Consider the following 9920-nt stretch of genomic DNA (forward strand, 5'->3'; position numbering starts at 1 on the left):
TAGGCTATGCCATTAAAACATTTAATATTTTTAACTACTCTTAACACTAAAACAAATATTAAAAGCTAATACAAACCAAATTAATTTATAATTCTTTCTAATCCATTCGTTTTAATGTAAAAACTTGTACGTGACCCTTTTCAAGTTACATACAAGCTCTAGCACCTGTGCGTGCAAAAAGTTTTATTGACAAGTTGATTTTTTTACTTTCTTAAAAACATTGAAAATTTTTTTTTTTACTTTAATGAAAAGCAGTTATGCACAAACGATCCTGAAATAATTAATCAAGGGCCACCTAGTTTTATCACATAATGTGAGCTATTACTAATCGAGCGTTTGTACTGTAGCAATATTTTCACCGCTTTTTTATTTTTTTTATTTCAAATATCCAAAATACTGCTAAACAGACTGCAATGGGCGAGCCCCTTAACGAAGTTGGGTTTCTAGTCGCAGGTGCAAAAAGCGATTAAAACGGCCTTCTGATGGAACCTAATGAATTTCAAGCTTCTGTAGTAGTATTTCCATGTTTTTCTTTTAATGGCAAATAACATTAATTAAACTAAGTTGAGTGGGCCACTAAAAAGCCCTGTCCCTTCTCTCCCTCCCCCCTCGGTAAGGAGTGCGGTAGGCGGTTAACACCGCTCTGTTTCAAAGCATAGCGATTAAAAGTCACTAGTTCAACCAGAAAAAAATGACATCGACCAGTGTGGTTGGCTATTAAGCAATAGATCCTCACAATGACATGGCTTACACTGGTGTTTTTTTTTGGAAAACTGGCTGGAATGTGCTGTACCTCTACGTCATTTCAGGCTGAAAGTACGTAAATGATATGACTGTAAAAAGGCACTTAGGAGTTAAAATGACAAAGTAATATTAATTTTAGCAAACAAATATTAATTATATTTCAATTTTTGTAGTAGTAGTCTGCTTTTACTTTTCTAAACAGCTGTTAAACAGACTGTTGAAAATATGCAACATCAAGCAAAAGAGGGTCAATTGAGAGTATTTTGTTGTTTCATTTTTTCACAAACATTCAATATATTCTTCCAAAGTCATGTAAATTCCAAACTATTTTGTTGCATATATGCAACGTAGGGAGCTACGGGGTACCATTTTCATGAATCAAAGCAATATAAAGTTTAAGTATTTTGCTATATAAGTTTCATATCATCACAGGATGTGATAAGTTTTATCTGCTTTACTACTACGAAGTGAAACATTCAGAAATATTATAAAATACAGCTGTGTTGATGTAAAGGATGAAACTGACGCATTGACTTCAATATCCAGGTCAAGTCTGGTTCGAGGATAATAGTAGACAAGCATAAAACATCACGTGTGCGAAAGTGGCTCAGTTTTGATTTTAAGTGGTTTTTGTTTAGTTTATATCCAAGAACGTCAGCTTCCGTAAGTATGTTGAATCGGACAAGCTCAACTTCACATTTCTGGAATTTTTGCATCCAGCTGCAGCTAAATAAAGCACAAGGGAAAGACGTTGCTGCCGACTTTGACACTCGGCTTCGTAAGTTCACGATTAGCTGCAGAGAATGGGAGTCTCATCAGCGTTCACGTAGAAAGAAGTGAAAAGCAATCAGTAATTTTCAACTGATGTTCCGCGGAAAACTATAGTGTTCCATGAAAAGTCGTCAGGTATTCCTCAAGAATTGTTTTAGTTTGACGTGTGTTCCATGGAACACCGTTCAAAATGAAAATCCCAAGAGCTTCGCCTTTCCTGGCCTTAGTTCAACTTTGTGCTCATCCAAATAGGCCTAAATATCGCACTGAGAAAAACTGAAAATGAATAAATTGTTGTTCTGTGGTTTATTTTATTGCATCATTACAAAATTTCATTTGGTGTTCCGCAAGATCATTTTAAAAAAGGTTGAAAAACACTGCAATAATATTTTCAATTACGGAATTCGCTGGCAAGGAAATGAATGAATGCTCGCCTGTCGCTTGTTTGGCCTAGTATGCTCTTTATGACAATAGTTGATTTCGCACTTATAATGCAATAATGATTCTAACTTTTCTCGCTGGCTTTTCTCTTGTCTGTGAGAAAATATTGTTTTAACTTTCAATTAATTTTTTTAAATGCGAGTTTACCTGGTATGATTCTGTGTGTCTGCAGGCCAAAAATAACAGATTGTGAAAAAACAAACACAGGCCATACAAAAAATATCGTGAGCCGGAATTTGGACACCCCTGATCTAGGCCTACTTTTTTACAACAAAACAAACGTAGAAGCGACAACTGCTACTGTAAGCAGTAATTCAGTTCAGAAAATTGGTTCAGAAAGTCCTTGGTGGTAGTCAAAATTCTTTGCTGTCATTAGCCTATTCGATTCGGTTCATTGAGTCCCATTGGGAATTCATTTTCCATTATTTGTGTGGTTTTTATCATAATACTGTTGGGTATTGTAGTAGCAACATAACAAGAGATATCATGCCGAGCGGATTGCATATTATTTATTATTTATCATTATCTATCCGTGCTGGGGGATGAACAGCAGCAGTGGGAGGCAACTTTCCTGTGCTTGTTTTAACTATTAAAATGCAGGGTCACATATGTACTTTATTTAGGCCATGGCATCTGGTGTGTTTGTTAAGCATTAACTGTGGAATTTCAGTCATTTTCGGACCTTTTCAATGCTATAAGCATGGCAAGAGGTGTCGTTGGTTAGCTCTATTGGCCTATAAGCTGTTTGTTTATTAATCGTAAGTGATAAATAGGAAATCTTTGAGTGAGGTCGTCACTTGACAGTCAAACACTAGCTGATCGAACAAGCATTTGTTGGAGCACAATTTATAGAACAACAAGATGGGACTTTTGGGATTACAGGATTGATGAATTTGAAAGGCTGGGATTTTAGGGAATTAGATGAGTTGGAAGGGTTGAGAAGTTTATCGATTGATATTTTTTTGGGATTCAGAAAGATGATTCACAGAATGAGAATATCTCCAGCTCAAAATATCCTAATCTCCGATTCCGCAAAATTCTCATTTTTCAACTCTCCAAATTTTGTATTGTTTTATGAACAATTGTTCAATAAGCTCCGTTGTTTGACCAAATGGAGTTTTTATCAACTGTCTTTCGACCAAAGGTAACAGTATCGATGAACCATTGTATGACTGATATTTATACATTTTAGAATTATTTGTTGCTATTATTTATATGTTTGTTAGAAAGCCCGCAGTAGGTGACAAAACTTATGAATTTTTTCTTTTGTGAAAATCCAAACTACTTTACAATTTCGGTATAATGCTTCAAGAAAAAATTTTCATACATAGAGTCATGGAAATGCTACAATGTTGATGCAATTTGCTTACGGACTCTGGTAGGCACCAAATTGGCAACAAATTTGTCAGTTTAAACAACAATATATGACAACGTTGAATAAAAGATAAAAGTTTACAAACAGACAAGCGATACATCTTCACAACTCTGCTTAATTTTGAGAGCCTTCTTTGTTTCAGCATATGTCTCAAGACAGTTCCAACCCGAGTAAATTGCATTCCGTTCGTAAATTGTGTATAATGTTTAGAAGAAAGGTATAGAAATACTATTGAAACAGCAAAAAACTTTTATTAACATTCAGTTTGATGTTGTAGTTTCGACCACAAAAGCGAAAGATATTGGAACAACATCGCACGAGTCTGGAAAAAGGTAAAAGAGATAAAACAAGATCGTTAAAACATGCTCGAGACCGAAATGATTTATCACATACAAGGATTTGTCGCAGTTGCAACATTTGATCTACATAACTAACCACGTCATATTTGGGAGTATTGTAGTTCGAAAGACATTAATAAAACAAACAACTATTAAAACAGGATGAGCAGAGAAATAAAACATACGACTAAACAGCGTGATTTTCACAAACAAATAAACTTTAAAAAATTGTTTTGCTATGCACGGATCGGAAGCCATTGAGCAAAGCATTACTTTCACGCAATCAAAAGTAATTAAATAAATAAATTTCAGTGAATTAAAGAGCGGCTTTTCAATGCCTGCATTCTTGCCAAAAGTAAAAAGAAAAAAAGCGACAGGCCAAAACACCACTTTTTTACGCTGACAATCCGATACATTCGGCTCCCAAACACATCAACACAGTTAAGTTAGGAAGTGGTGCTCTTAGTATTTATTTTTCTCTGAAAAGGACTCTTTCACTGTTTTCAGCTTTCGTTTTTACCACAAGGTAGGCTACTCTAAAAATTATCTAGAAGGCTAGATTTAGACCGGGAGCCCGCGACGTCCATCCTAGGTGAAAAAGTTACCAATTTCTATTCATACAGCGCTGTCCGGTGGTATGTGGGTACTCATAATCTGGAAGTCTGCCGGGCCGCCGGTGGTGGGTCTGGGAATGGGGAGCATTTTTCATGGCCCAAAAAATGCGCTAGGTCAGCTGAAATAGTTACCGCTTGAAACTTAGTTGGTTGTAAAGTAAATTGTTTCTAGATGATTGTGTGGTATGTGACAGACATTTTCGGTGGTGGGGGGGCTCTGACAGACAAGTTTTATACCCCCCAAAATTTGCGCTAGGTCAGCTGAAAAAGTTACCGGATAGAACCAACTGATTATTAATCTGTGAGCGTTAAGCTTCTCAAAAATATATGTGACAGACAAAGTTGCTGGTGGGTGTCCCCTGACAGACGACCTAAAGTAGGCGACCCCCCTAACTGAGCTAGGTCAGCTGAAATAGTTACCGGATAATACCAATTGAAAATTAATGTGTGAGTGTTAAGCTTCACAAAAATATATGTGATAGACAAATATGGTGGTGGGTCTCCCCTGACAGACGACCTAAAGTAGGTGACACCCCTAACTTGAGCTAGGTCAGCTGAAATAGTTACCGGATAAAACCAATTGAAAATAAATGTATGAGTGTTAAGCTTCACAAAAATGTATGTGACAGACAAATATGGTGGTGGGTGTCCCCTGACAGACGACCTGAAGTAGGCCTAGGTAACCCCCAGTTTTGCGCTAAATCAATTACAGGAATTACCGCAAAAAAACTTGAAGAAGTGTTTTGTTTTATGTGTGCACAACAGAAAATAAGTATTACGTATCACAGGCATTTTAACTACTAATGGAATACCGGAATAAAAATGATGCAAATTGAGCAATTACCCAATTTGGGTTAGGGTTAGTTAGATCTATAATAACAATCACTGTTAAGGGTAGCTTATTGATACTTGAAAAGTTTTTGTCTGAATTTTTCGCCAACACTGAACAGTCTAGCTCTAGCTTATATAAGAAAAAATGTTTGGCAATGGTGGTGAGTCATTGACTAAAAAAACAATTCCAAGTCAGATTCATCTTGCGAGTCGAAATCTCCGCTCCACTGTTCATCACAATTCTCAATGTCATCCTCATCATTTCTTTCCTCGGATTTACTAAATAGCTCAGATGGTATAGCTGCGCCTTCAAATCAGTCTGGAATGATAACTTCATTTGTTTTCGACCAGCCATAATAGTGACATTTGTTCGTTTTCTTGAACAATTCTGTGATTGCGTAATTGTTTCGCGGCATGCCGGTATCTTCGGCTTGTTCTAAGCCTGCAAGATATGTTAACTCTGTTACAGAAGCAGGTCTCTGTAACTGTGACACAACATCTTTTTATGGCACTTTTCGAGTTCCGAAAGCCAATTATTCTTATTACAGTACCTGCGACGCAGCATCCCTATTCTCAGTTTGCTCTAAAGACAGGTCGACTGCCGTCCTAGAGTAATTCTTTTTGGTACGCCTAAATGAGAAAGCACCATTATCTAGTATAGCCCTCAGTTTCGGATACGCGTTTTTTAGTTTGTTGTAGAACAACGATCCCCATCTTGCATAATTTAGACAATTCAGAGCGAAATATATTTCTAGAAGTATTGGTACAATAACCATGTAACCACTTATGTCATTCATCCTGACACATCTCTGCACTTCTCGATAGAGTCGGTTTATTAAGAACACGTATAGTGTCCAGAACTGACAGGTTTCACCAAACACTCCATTCATGGACCTTTTAAAGCATTCTTCATACTTTTCCCTATGTTCGGTGACGACTGGATTGGTCAAGCATACTTCTGCTTTATCAGGGTCAGTTGGAATAGTGGACATGACTTGCTAGGAGTTGTCAATCTCATCTGCATCTAAAGTTGTCAAAAATCGATCGTATAGCTTTCTTTCCATGACCTTGGCTGTAATTTCGTGCACACGAGTACAGTACACCTGTTGTAAAATTTCCTATAATGAACTCTTGTAATAATCCCTCGGCAATGATCTTTGACTCCGACAATATGGACTCTATTCCGCAATCACTTATGAAGGTTCCTTCTGCTCCGAAAAATGCAAGATCCATGTGGAAATTCCCAAGCATAATGAAAAGATTGTCAAAAAGAGGGGCTTCAATGGCTTAAATGGAGTAGGCTTTTTGTGCAACCAGGGGTGTGCAACAGCTACGTCATACGTCACCACGGCATATTGTTGGTGAGTTTCAGTTGCAACCTTCATCGTTCTAGCCAGTGTTTCTTAAACAACGTTAGTGTTGGTTGGTAATCTTGTTATTGGGTCCATGTAACATATTCACTGTAGCGGTAGACAATCCACTCTGTTCCCTGTTACTGCTCATGAAATCAGCATAAAGTGGAGTTGCAAAATCTCTACTTTTGCTGAACCAATACATATCTAGCGGCTTCATTTTGCATGTCAAGATGGACTCTTTATCCAATATTTCCTGAATATGATCAGATGCTTCTCTCACGGAACGTGATTCTTACTTTCTTCCTGTGCTAAAGCGGAGTATGCAAATTCCGGCTCTAAACTTTTCACATCATTGTAGTTAATTGTGTGGCCTTCCCTGTTAGGTATCTGCAAAGTTAACTTGGAACCTGTCATTGCTCCTAAACCAAGTAGCCTATTGTGTGCTTCCATGGCTTTACATGACCTCGACTGACGTTATACACAGCATCTGAGTACATTGATTCTACTTTTCTTTCCATTGTGTCTGTGTGAGAATCACTGAATTTGGATTTCAACCCGTATATTAGTGTGGTATAGAAGAGTTGCAATCATTCGGGAAGTTTTGGGGCCATATCCTTCAAGCTCTCTATGATTGTTGGATTTGGGGTTTTGGTTTTGAGTACCGGTAGCTCGTAAGTAAGTTTAATATTTCACCTCGTAAGAGAAGTGCCACTGCTCAAATCTGATCATCTTGATTGGCACTATTATAATCACCTATCAGAGCATGTTTTTCTTCTTGGGCGGAGAGAAGTGAGTTGTAAATAAAATTGCCTACTTATTGTTAGTGATAAAGCTTTGGTAGAGAGTTTGCTTTGTTGAACCATAGAGAAATAAAACATAGTAACTTTAGCGGGTTTAGCATACTTTATTTCACACAAAATATAGCATAATTAAATAAAATAAACTCAAACGTTTTCGACACGTACGTGTGTCCTCATCAGGAATTAAATCTGCAATACATAAAATGAAAAATCGTAAGATAAATTTGACTATGCACTGTAACTGTAACGACACTCTGGACTGAAAGCAAAAACTGAACAAATGATACGAGAATGATTGCGAGTAAATTATGCGGTGGGAAACAGATCACGTGAGGTGTAGACTACAGGCATTGGACAAAACAATTAGAACACACACAAAAGGAACGATGAGCCACAGGCGAATAACTGCCGGTTGAGAGATGGATTGTTACGTTTGATTCTTAAGGCTTCCATGATCTTAGTCTGAAAATCAGATCTGCCTCGAGAGATGATTTTAAATTGGTCGATCGAGACATTGTCAGTGCACGATTTTTCATTTTATGTATTGCAGATTTAATTCCTGATGAGGACACACGTACTTGTCGAAAACGTTTGAGTTTATTTTATTTAATTATGTTATATTTTGTGTGAAATAAAGTATGCTAAACCCGCTAAAGTTACTATGTTTTATTTCTTTATTGTTAGTGCTTTACCAAACTTATGAGAAATTTTCCTCACAAGGTTCTGTGTGGTGCTAGACCATAGCTCAACATCATTTCCTCCATTTACCAAATACCCATCTTTGTAAAAATTAAACAATATTGAAAATAGCATTGGCCTTTGCTTTTGCATCTCTTTCTCAACAAATTCGCATGTTGTTAGGAAAGGAAGGTTGTGAGTTGGGCGAGATGAAATATTCCAGTTTGTGGTGGTTTGGGGATTGCTTTTAGTCTCACTATCAAAATGAACCCGGCAAGACTTGTGATACTCTGCTTCTTTGGCAATTAAGTCCACACCACTACGAATTAGTGATTTAATCCTTTCGTTTTTAGAAAACACTGCTCTTGGCAAGTGATTCGCATCCATCCATCCATCGTTGACACCTTAACGGTATTTTCTTCTTTGTTTTTGTATTTCTTCCGCTTACAACAGCAAAATATGCAGGATTATTTCAATAAACTTATTTTGTCCGACTTAGGGAGCGAGCTTTTGCATCTTTTTCAACTTTAGCAGAAGATAAAGCAACTGCCTTAGGTTGAAATGTTCTTTTAACTGCTGTACAGGTAAACTTTTTGTGACATGACTGATGATAGACACCTGTGGGTAACGCAGAGGAACTTGTCTGAATGATTTTACGCGTGGTGACAGAAAAGCAATTGGATGATAATAATTGTAATCGAATGCTTGCGATGTTTTTCCATGAAGTCCAGATTGTTACATTCACAACTTTACATTTTGCATCGTCTGAAGTCGTGCTACAGCAAATAAAACATAGTTGATGTTGTTCTGCAGGTCTTTCATAGTTGACCTGAAAAAAAAATGTGTGAGCCTAAAGAGTTAGACGTATGTCAACGTAAAGTTAAATTAGCAACATGTTGGTTACTAATCTATAGTTTTGCGTTGCCAATCGCGATATAATTGTATACGAGTTAATCTCAAATCAAGCGCTTCCACGTCGCGTGCGAAATACCATCCTTTATCGTGATAGTTACTATGCGGTACCTTAGTCGCATCCTCATCGGTTGGCGGAGTTACGATGATTGTAGGCAACTGATCAATGACACACTCCTCCATTTGGTGGTTGTTTGTCTGTAAAATATCACTCCGAAATTCGGACATTCTTTTGAAGTCTGTCCAAGTTACTGCTGCTTTTCCAACATGCTTGTTACAAAAAATCTTGCAAATCTTTTGAGTAACTCCTAGAATTATGGGTAAATGAAACCTTGGTGTGATAGGCGAAACATTGCTGGCTTGAAAGTAATAAAGTAGCCAAGCCACCTGATAACTCTTCTAAAGTTAGGAGTACGTATTGCAGACATCACCAGACATAAATCAAAACTATACAAATAGTTGCAATACTTGTATTGGCTAATAACGTACACTAATTAGCCTACTTCCAGACAGCAAATCAACTGTTTTTTTCCATTGATTCAACGTCTGCAGACGTTGAATGGATGTAAAAAACGGTTGATTTGCTGTCAATGTTTTCTTCGAAAGGATGCTTTTTACACTGTTTTTGTATCATATTCTTCAACTTAGCCTACTAATGTTTATCCATACTCGTTAGATCGCTGATTTGTTGCGTAGCTTAAACTGAATTGTCACTAACTGCCTCTTTGAAAAGTCTTGTTCATGGAAAAACATTTGGAGCTGGAGAAATAAAAAACGTAGAGTACATGATTATTTATCATTGTGATGTCATATAGTAGCTTATTGTAGGGAGTTTCGAAAAAAGTGTTATCACATAGCTAAATGGTTAGGGTATAGTTAGATGATCAAGCGCTTTAAGGAGTGAATTGTTAGTAATGTGTCGTTGCCCACTGTGACACAAAAGCAAATGATCCCTTTCAAACTAATTTAACAGCTTGCACTAGGGCTGTAAAATTCCAATCACCAAACTCGCTAAAAGTAAGACAACCAGATTTTTCTATCTCAGACAGCAAATCAACCCT

The sequence above is a fragment of the Aplidium turbinatum genome, chromosome 3, assembly GCF_918807975.1.
Source record: "Aplidium turbinatum chromosome 3, kaAplTurb1.1, whole genome shotgun sequence".
NCBI classification, from domain to species: Eukaryota; Metazoa; Chordata; class Ascidiacea; order Aplousobranchia; family Polyclinidae; genus Aplidium; species Aplidium turbinatum.